Raw genomic sequence first — 11,510 nt, 5'->3', positions numbered from 1 at the left:
AATCCCCTGCTTGTGTCCTCTCTTTTTTCATTTCCTCAGCCTTTCAGAGCTGTCCCATGATAGCCAGGCTCTGATTTCCCCATTTTTTTCAGTCTTCTCCTTGCATTAGTTCAACGTGTTCATAGCATCAGCTTCTCTCTCCACCCAGATGATGATGGTGGTGGTATTTGTTAAGCACTTACTATATGCCCAGCACTGTACTAAGCGCTGGGTGGATATGAGCAAATCGGGTTGGACACAGTCCTTGTCCCACATGAGGCTCACAATCTTAATCTCCATTTTCCAGATGACAGAACTGATGCCCGGAGAAGCAAAGTGATTTACCCAAGGTCACACAGCAGACAAGTAATGAACCGGAATTAGAACCCAGGTCCTTCTGATTCCCAGGTCCATGCTGTAACCACGAGGCCATGGTGCTGCCCCCTCTAGCTCTCCTAACCCTGAAACCCATTGGCTGATCTAGATGGGTGGACAGGACCTGGAGTGGGGTACCAGAGTCAGTGTGGTAGGGTCCAGCTGCCATTTGACTCCTAAACCCCTCCTGCTACCAGGACCACACTGGGTGCCTTATCCATGGTCTCTGCCCTCCCCCCTCCTCCTTACTGCCACCCTCCCTCAGGTCGACACCTTCTGAACCACCTGTAAACCCGATAGCAAACCCTTCTCCAGGGCTTCTCTCTCCCAGGACATACAGATAAGCCATTCCTGCCACCATGTTACCTTCCCACCGCTGCCACCTCCTGGGAAGGAGGGGGTGTGAGCAAGGTAGGGAGAGGCTCCAAATGATCCCTAATTAAAATATTCATGAGATGGGACAGAGGTTAAAGATGAAAAGAGGGCTCCATCTGGCCCTGAAGCCAAGTTGCTTTCAGCTTTCCCTAGATGACATCTCTCCTTGGTTATCCCGCTGACATCTCAAACTTAATATGTGCAAAACAGAACTCTTTATCTTCCCCCCCGCCCCCAAGGCCCTGTCCCCCCATCACTGTAGACAACATCACTATGCTCCCTGTATCACAAGCCTGTAGACTTGGCATTATCCTCAACTCACCTGTCTCACCCAAACCACGTATTCAATTTGTCACCAAATCCTGTCGGTTCTACCTTCACATGCACAAAAAAAACCCCAAAATTGCTAAAATCCTATCTTTCCTCTCCAAATTACTACTGTTGATCAAAGCACTTGTATCCCACCTTGACTACTGCATTAGCCTCCTTGCTGATCTCCCTGTTTCCTGTCTGTCCCCACTCCAGGCCACATGTCACTCTGATGCCCAGATCATTTTTCTAAAAAAGCAATTCAATTCACATCTCCCCACTCCTCACCATTCACCTCCACAGCAAACAGAAACTTCTCACCAACGACTTTCCCCTCCTATCTTACCTCACTGATTTCCTACTACACCCAGCACACTCACTTTGCTCCTCTAACACCAACCTACTCATTATACTTCAATCTCATCTATCCTGCCTCTGATCCTTTGATCATGTCCTTCTTCCTCGAACTCCCTCCACTTTCATATCCGGCAGACTACCACTCTTGCCACCACCAAAGCCTTATTACAATTACATCTCCAAGAGGTCTTCCTCAACTAAACCCTCATTTTCATTCATTCAGTCTTAGTTGTGGAGCACTGTGTGCAAAGCACTATACTAAGTGCTTGAGCATTGTAGTTTCCCCTACTCCCTCTCCCTTCTGCATCACCTACACACTTTTTAAATAGTATTTGTTAAGTTCTTATTATGCATCAAGCATTGTTTTAAGTGCTGGGGAAGATACAGGCTAATTAGGCTGGATACAGTTCCTGTCCCACATGGTGCTCATGGTCTAAGTAGGAGGGAGAACAGGAATTGAATTCCCATTTTGCAGTTGAAAAGACTAAGGCCCAGAGAAGTTAAGTGACTTGCCCCAGGTCACACAGCAGACAAGTGACAAAGCCAGGATTAGAACGCCAGTCCTCTGGCTCTCAGGCTGATGGTTTATCCACTCCTACTTGATATTCACCCCACAGCACTTTAACGTATATCAGTAATTTATCTTATGTGTCTCCTGCTCTAGGCTGTAAGCTTGCTGTAGGCAGGGAACAAGTTGACCAAATCTGTTAATTGTAGTCTCCCAGTGCTCTGCATATAGTATGTGCTCAATGAATAGCACTGTTTGATTGACTGTGGGCTCTGCAGTGTGCCCAGTAGGCTAACATTCTCCTGGAGGCTTATCCAAGTCCAGGGAGGACCCTCCCCGCCCTTTCAAGGAGGCCCAATGACATGAGGTCTCAGATGGGTGGGGCTTAGGGGTGAATTCATTCATTCAATATTTAGTGAGTGCTCACTATGTGCCGAGCACTGTACTAAGTGCTTGAGAGAGTATAACAATAAGCAGGCACATTCCTTGTCCACAATGAGCTTACAGTCTAGACCTTGTTAATGCCCTCCTGCATCCACACCTAGCAAACTCTAAGACTGTGGAGCACAACTCAAACAAAAACTTGCTATTGGCATTAAAGCTCTCCATCATCTTGTCCCTTCTTACTTTACCTCCCTTCTCTCCTTCTACATCCCACCCTGCACACTCTGCTCCTCTGTTGCTAACCTTCTCACTGGGCCTCGATCTCACTTATCTCTCCATGGCCCCCTGGCCTACATCCTACCTCTGTCCTGGAATTCCCTCCCTCCTCAAATCCACCAGACAATCGCTCTCCCCCAACTTCAAAGCACTACTGAAGGCACACCTCCTCCAGGAGGCCTTTCCAGACTAAGCCCCACTTTTCCTCAGCTCCCATTCTCTTGTGTCACCCTGACTTGCTCCCTTTGTTCTCCTCCCCTACCCCAGTTATGTATATATATCTTTTAGATATATTTTATTTATTTATATTTATGTCTGTTTACTTGTATTGATGTATGTCTCCCCCCACCAATTGTATTTATTGAGTGCTTACTGTGTGCAGAGCACTGTACTAAGCACTTAGGAAGTATAAGTTGGCAACATATACAGTCCCTACCCAACAGTGGGCTCACAGTCTAGAAGGGGGAGACAGAGAACAAAACCCAACATATTAACAAAATAAAATAAACAGAATAGATATGTACAAGTAAAATAAATAGAGTAATAAATTTGTACAAACATATATACATATATACAGGTGCTGTGGGGAAGGGAAGGAGGTAAGACGGGGGGGATGGAGAGGGGGACGAGGGGGATAGGGGGACGAGGGGGATGGGGGAGACGAGGGGCAGACTCACCAGACTGTGAGCCTGTTGTGGGCAGCTATTGTCTCTCTATTTGCTGTATTGTATTTTCCAAGCACTTAGTCCAGTGCTCTACACACAGTAAGTGTTCAACAATTATGATCAAATGAATGAATGAACTCTTCCTCACCATTCTATCCCAACTCACAAAGTGGAGAGTGGTTTTACGCTGAATCCAGACACAGTCCCACACTTCCCTTCAAAGCCAAACAAGTAGACATCTTGACATTTTGGAATTTTAAATGTAGAACTGATTACAGAAATCAAATGTCCACATCAGAAAGTGCAGTTTCATGTCTCACCCATACCCATCCTTTGAATCTAGAGCATCCTTACTATTGCACAAAGGGTAAAAGAAATACTGAAATGAATAATTATCTTTCCATTATATTGCTACCAGATTGCACAATCTCAGCTAAGCACAACTGTTTGCCTCGGTTCTAAGGCCATGTGAGAATGCTGGGAGCCATTTTAAAAAATGGTATTTGTTAAGCTCTTACTATGTGCCAGGCACTGTTTTAAGCACCGGGCTAGATACAAGCAAATCGGGTTGGACACAGTCCCTGTTCCACACTGGGCTAACAATCTCAATGCCCATGTTATAGATGAAGTAACAAGCATACAGAAGTTAAGTGACTTGTCCAAGGTCACACAGCAGACAAGCAGCGGAGCTGGGATTAGAACTCAGGTCCTTCTGACTCTCAGGCCCACACTTTATCCACTAGGCTATGCTGCTTCTTATTCTCTCTCAACATGTGAAGGCCACAGGTTCAGCTTCCCCAGGGGAGAGGGCTTGGTGTAAGTAAAGCTGCAGGACTGTGGTTGGGAGATGGCTGTCAGGGAAGCAGCTGCATAGTAGAGGCAGCTGCCAGGGTCACCTCAGGACATAGCGGAGAGTGGCAGGGGGACTCCTGAAAATGGCAGGGCAAGTCTACCAAACTGATGTCAATGGGAGCTTTTGGCTATTTTCTCTCCTTCTAGCACAGTCTTTTTTCCTGCAGTCAGAGGGTGATTGGTGGGAGACAGCCTGAGAGTCCAGGGCAGGACTCAGCTCTGTCATTTGCATGTGTGACCTTAAGCAAGTCACTTCACTGGGCCTCAGTTACCACATCTTTAAAATGGGGATTAAGACTGTGAGTCCCATGTGAGACATGGACTGTGACCACCCTGATTAACTTATATCTACCCCAGAGCTTAGAACAGTGTCAGGCACAAAATAAGCACTTAACACATATTATTTAAAAATATTAAAAAAAAACTCACGTGCTCATCATCTAGGAAACTGAGTCAAACCCAGGCTTTCTCCTGACCTCACAGAATCAAACTCTGGCTTCTCCCACTCCCCACCCACTGAATTAAATGCTGGTTCTTCTGCCGTGCTCCTTGAAAACGAAAAGCCCCAAGGAACTATCACCCTAAACTCTCTGTGATGTAGGAAGCTTCTAAACTAAAAGGATCATTTCAACATCTATTGAAGTGGGTAAGAGAAATGCTCTTACCTTGTGTCTCCACACTCAGCCAGGCAAGAGCAACCCGACACTGGAAGTTTTCCTGATACTTGGATATCACCAGAAAGGAAGTCGGTGAGTTTTCCTCTTCTCATCCTGGGGGCACAACACCAGATGAGGGTTATAACTTTAGGGTCATCTCCCATGAAGGTAAATATTCTGGAGTATTTGCATTCTCAGTCCTTTCGTGCCCTTTCCTCAGCCCAGCTGCAGACCAGTTGTAGGGGATCACCTTACACAACTGGGATGTCAATAGACTTTATAAAAATTAGCAACATAGGGTCCACTGAGAGAAGTTGCAGGGTAACATTAAAAGAGCTTTTCAGCAGACACTCAGAAGGTCACGGTGCTTGCAGTTAGAATGCCAGACTTTCATGGCCTGCAGGTCCTAATTGCATTCCACTTGCAGGGACACAAAACACCTGGAACACTTTCAACTGCTGAACTGATTTGTCTACCACCTGTGCTGAGCAGCTGATTAGAATGCAGTTGATTGTGTTCCACCAGGAGAGGGCTGCCTTGTAGTGGGGGAATTGTGCCCCATTTGTAAAGCATAAATGTGCCTTGAAGTCCATGGGGAAGACAGATATTAACATCAATGAATACTTATCAAGTGTCTACAATATGCTTCAGGGCTTTTGAGAGCTTGGCTTATTAAAGAGTCAACTGCAGGCACAAAAATGGGTGCTGGATGGAAGAGCCAAAGTTCAGGAGGTTTCTTCACCTTAGGATTTGTGGTTGTTTTGCATCTTTGTGCAGGTTTCTACAAGCTCTTAATCATTGAAGGGCACTGGAGTGTGTGAATTGATAAGCAAGGAGGTTTTATTCATTCATTCGAGAAAGGGGTTGTAGGGAAGCAGGATGGCTGAGTGGACTAAGCACAGGCCTGGGAGTCAGAGGACTTGGATTCTAATCCTGACTCCACCACATACTTGCTGAGTGATCTTGGGCAAGTCAACTCCTCTGTGCCTCAGTTCTCTCATCTGAAAAATGGAGATTAAATACCCATTCTTTCTCCTATTTATACTGTGAGCCTCATTTAGGACCTGATTGTCTTGTACCTACCACAGTGCTTAGAACTTAGTAAGGGATTAACAAATGCAATTATTATTATTAGCGGAGAGCCAGGGATTTCTGAATTGGTAATGGAAATCAATCCATGCTTCTTCCTTCTTCCACTCTCTTTCCTTCCCAGATGGAAAAATGCTTGCGCTCTGGTTTGGGTCAACTTAACCAGCAGGGAATAGAGGAAGGTATCACTAATCTTTATTTTTACCTTCTTTTCTTTATTGCAGCAATGTAGTCTAATAGAAAGGTCATGGGCCCAAGTTCTAACCCTAGCTCTTCCATGGACTTGCTGTGTGACCTTGGGTAAGTCACTTAACTTCTTTGGGCTCAGTTACCTCATCTGTAAAATGGGCATTCAATACTTGTTCTCCCTCCTGCTTAGATTTTTTGAGCCCAGTGCAGGACAGGGAATGTGTCTGACTTGATTATCTCATATCTTTCCCAGCATTCAGAACAATGTTTCACACATACCACAATTACTATTACAACTATTATTTATCTCCACTCATGCTGCTTCTCAAGCTGTTTTCTGCCTTGAGACTTACTTAATATTCTGAAAGGAAAATGGTGAATTCTCCTGGGTCCCATCTCATTAGGAAGATCTTTATTATTTCTGTTATTATTATTGTTATGTTTGCTAAGTACTCACTACATGCCAAAATCTGTTCTAAGCAGTGGGGTAGATACAAGTCAAATCATTTGGACACAGACCCTGTCCCATGTGGAGCTCACAGTTTAAGTAGGAGGGAGAACAGGTATAGAATCCCCATCTTTACAGATGAGGAAATGGAGGCACGGAGATGTGATTTGCCCAAGGTTACACAGCAGGCAAAGGGCAGACCTAGGTTCTCTGGCTCGCAGGTCCTCTGGCTCCCAGGGCCAAGCTCTTTCCATTAGGCCACGCTGCTCCTCATTGCACCTAGTGCCCAGAGGTCAGCAAGTGAAAGAGGCTGCAGGCTCTTGGAGAGCTCTGTGTGGGCACAGGGAGCCTTGGTCCCAGTGGAAAGAGGAAGTGGTGGCTGCCGTTCCCCCCTACTCTAGACTGTAAACTCATTGTGGGCAGGGAATGTGTTTATTGTTACATTGTACTCTCCTAAGCACTTAATATAATAATAATGATATTTGTTAAGCGCTTACTATGTGCCAAGCACTGGTCTAAGTGCTGGGTTAGACACAAGATTATCAGATTGTCCCATGTGGGGCTCACAGTCTTAATCTCCATTTGACAGACAAGGTAACTGAGGCCCAGAGAAGTAAAGTGACTTGCCCAAAGTGATACAGTTGACAAGTGGCGGAGTCGGGATTAGAACCCACGACCTCTGACTCCCAAGCCCGGGCTCTTGTCACTAAGTCATGCTGGTGCTCTGCACACAGTAAGCTCTCAATAAGTATGACTGACTGACTCTTACTGCTGCCATGAAAAAGCAGCATGGCGTAGTGGATAGAATATAGGCCTGGGAGTCAGAACATCATGGGTTCCAATCCCGGCTCCACTACTTGTCTGCTGTGTGACCTTGGGCAAGTCACTTCACTTCTCTGTGCCTCAGTTACCTCATCTGTAAAACAGAGATTTTATACCTGTTCTCCACGTGGGATAGGGTCAGTGTCCAACCCGATTTGCTTGTATCCACCCCAGCGCTTAGTACAATGCCTGACATAGTAAGTACCTAACAAATAACATAATTATTATTATTATTGTAAGAATGAAAGGCTGCAGTGGACAGAGAGAGTTCCAACAGCAAGAGTCCAGGTGGCCGGGAGGTATTCCTCACCACAGGCAGGGCCAAGGCCTCTACTTGCTGGTGTATTTGTCCCGGGTTTTACTTATAGCTATGAGCCATCTTTCTCCATAATTAAATGTGGACCCCGGGTATCTTGTTCAGTAGACAGATGAGTTTATTTTATCTCCTGGTGCTAATAAAATTTGGTGGAGTAAGGGGAGGGGTGATCAGATTGGTCTTGTTTACCTCTCAAGGATGCTGAATGATGGGGCTGGGTTTGGGCAACTCTGTTATTTTGTCCTCTCCCAAGCTCTTAGTACAGTGCTCTGCACACAGTAAGTACTCAATAAATACCATTGCTTTATTGATTGAACAAAGCAGGAGAGTGAGTATAATGCTTCTCAAGGGCAAAAAGATAGACTCTTCTATTGAGGGGCTTGGCAGCTCAAGTTCTACAGGCTGAGTAAATAACAAGCAATCAATTTAGCCCTAATTTTGATTTATTTGCAATGAGCTAAATTCACCCAACTTGATTCATTTAAGCCAATAAAGAACCGAGTAGCAACATGACCTACTGGACAGAGGTCAGGACAGGGAGCCAAGGGACTCTAGTTCGAATTCTGGCTCTGCCAACCGGGAAAGTCACTTAACTGCTCTATACCTCAGTTTTCTCATCTGTTAAATGGCTATTAAATTCATTTTCTCCCTCCCTCCTTAGGCTAAAAGCCCCATGTGGGGCAGGGACTGATTGTGTCTGATATGATTATCTTATGTCTACCCCAGAGTCTCACATAGTGCTTGGCAAATAGTAAGTAATGATAATAATAATAATAGTAATAGTATTTGTCAAGTGCTTACTATGTACCAGGCACTGTGCTAAGCACTGAGACAGATACAAGATTATCGGGTTGGACAGAATCTCTTTTCCACATGGGGTCCACAGTCTTAATCCCCATTTCACAGGCAAGGGAACTGAGGCACAAGGAAGTGAGGTTTCCTGCCCAAGGTCACAGAGCTGACAAAGTGGCAGAGTCAAAATTAGGACTTGGATCCTTATGACTCCCGGCCTGTGCTCTATCCACTAGACCGTGCTACTACTACCACAAGTATTATGAATAATAACAAGGTATAAATCTTCTCAAGAAACATCAGTGAATCAGGAGATACGATTCTTTGATTCCTCTGGTTCCAGATGGGGTTGATGGCTACATCCCCTCATATTATGCTCCACCATTACTGTAGAACAATGGGGTCTCAGCAAACCAGAAATAGAAGATGGAATGTTCAGAACTGTCAAAACCTATTAATATAAATTATAAGGACCAGAAAAATCCTCCCTCAGGAATAATTAGTCCTCTGTGAGGTTGAGGCATATAATGGATTGATGTAGAGAAGAAAGTGATCCTGATAAGTGACTTCTTAGCATTCATGAATAGAGCAGCTACACATCCCATGAAATAAGACCCCGGAGTGAATTTCTGAGAATTCTCCAAGTACATCAAGGCCTGATATTTTGGCCTGAATAATCATGAGCAGCAGAGTTTTAATTGACTTCAGCCAATGCTTTATGACTTCACTTCCACCAGACTGTGAGCCCTCTGAAGGGCAAGAACCATATCTAATTTCCAACTGAATATTCTTTCCCAGAACTTAGTACAGTGCTCTGCACACAGTAAGTGCTTAATGAATACAACTACAGAACATTATGAAGACTACTGTGCCTAGAAGCAGCGTGGCTCAGTGGAAAGGGCACAGCCTTGGGAGTCAGGGGTTGTGGGTTCTAATCCCACCTCCACCACTTGTTTGCTGAGTGACTTTGGGCAAGTCACTTAACTTCTCTGTGCCTCAGTTAACTCATCTGTAAAATGGGGATTAAGACTAGCCCGGGCTTGGGGGTCAGAGGTCATGGGTTCCAATCCCAGTTCCACCACTTGTTAACTGGGGAGGATACAAGGTAATCAAGGTTGTCCCACCTGGAGCTCACAGTCTTCATCCCCCTTTTACAGATGAGGTAACTGAGGCCCAGAGAAATGAAATGACTTGCCCAAAGTCACACAGCTGACAAGTGTTGGAGCCGGGATTGAAACCCATGACCTCTGACTCCCAAGCCCATGCTCTTTCCACTGAGCCAGGGACTGTCTCTATTGCTGAATTGTACTTTCCAAGTGCTTAGTACAGTGCTCTGCACACAGTAAGTGCTCAATAAATACGATTGAATGAATGAATGATTTGCTTGTATCCACCCCAGAGCATTGTATTAAGCACTTGGAAAGTACCAAGTCGGCAACGAATCGAGACAATCCCTACCCAACAACGGGCTCACAGTCTGGAAGGGGGACGATAGACAACACAACAAAACAAGTGGATAAGCATCAATATAAATGGAATTATAAATATAGACACATTCATTTCATTCATTCAATCATATTGAGTGCTTACTGTGTGCAGAGCGCTGTACTAAGCTCTTGGGAAGTACAAGTCGGCAACATATAAAGAAAGTCCCTACCCAACAACTGGATCGCGGTCTAGAGGCGGGGAGACAGACAACAAAACAAGTAGGAGTCAATAGCATCAAAATGGATAAATAGAATTATAGATATATACACACCATTAATTGAAGAAATAGAATAATACATATGTACAAATATACACAAGCACAGCTTGACATGGGCTCAAGCAATGCGTCAACATCACAGTATAGTGTTTACTGTGTGCAGAGAGCATTGGGTGCTTGGGTGAGCGCAGTAGCAGCGTGGCTCAATGGAAAGAGCATGGGCTATGGAGTCAGAGGTCATGGGTTCAAATCCTGTCTCTGCCAATTATCAGCTGTGTGACCTTGGGCAAGTCACTTAACTTCTCTGTGGCTCACTTATCTCATCTGTAAAATGGGGATTAAGACTGTGCGCCCCACATGGGACAACCTGATCACCTTGTATCTTCCCCAGCACTTAGAACAGTGCTTTGCACCTAGTAAGTGCTTAACAAATGACATTATTATTATTATTATTATTATGTGAGACAACCTGATTACCTTGTATCTCCCCCAGAACTTAGAACAGCACTCAGCATTAAGACTGTTAGTCCCCTGTGGGACAACCTGATCACTTTGTAACCTCCCCAGCACTTAGAACAGTACTTTGCACATAGTAAGTGTTTAATAAATGCCATTATTATTATTATTAGTGGTAGTAAGCACTTAACAAATGCCATCATTATTATTATGATTAGTTGGGGAAAAGATTAGTGCAACAGAGAAACATGACACATGGATGTCAACATGACTACAAGTAGGCTTTGTGGAACAGCATGTCATCAGCATCATTATCATCATCATCATTATTGACAATGCTAGATGCTGCAAACAATCACCTCCCATCAACATTGTACAAGGCTTCTTATAATAGCAGACTCCCCCCAAAAGGAAAGGACTCGCTCATCACCCCGGTATAATTACCAATCCAAGAATGAGATGATCTGTCAAGAAGTCCACAAAAAGGCAGTTTACTGGCTCATCTATACACTGGTTTAGTGACCAGTGGACCCCGGCCCACAGACCCAAGACCACTGTCCTTTGGGCCCCTATTATACCCTTCCAACACAGCTTGCCAGACTCTGGTTCTGCCCTGAAGGTAGATATCTTCACCCCTGATATCAATCTGAGTTGTCCGGGGGTTCCTGTGTTGTTTCTGCAAATTTTGTCAGGGGTGTCTCCTGGTTGGAAATCTGGGCAGCTCTTGCAAAAGGATCCGGGCTGGGTCAGCTAATATGGCCTACTAGGGTTTATTATCTGGAGAATGTTTCCCTGCCTCTTCAATACTGCCAATAGCTTTTCTGGTGGTGATGGGAGGATCTCTTCTTTGTTGTAGCTCTGTTGTCCCTTGTAACTGCCCGGATTCCATTCTCCTTTTGTTTTATTCATTACTGTATGGCTCCTGGTACCTGCCCTTTTGTTTTACTGCCGGGAACT

Source organism: Tachyglossus aculeatus, chromosome 4, assembly GCF_015852505.1.
Source record: "Tachyglossus aculeatus isolate mTacAcu1 chromosome 4, mTacAcu1.pri, whole genome shotgun sequence".
NCBI lineage: Eukaryota > Metazoa > Chordata > Mammalia > Monotremata > Tachyglossidae > Tachyglossus > Tachyglossus aculeatus.
Note: the sequence above shows the minus strand (reverse complement) of the source record.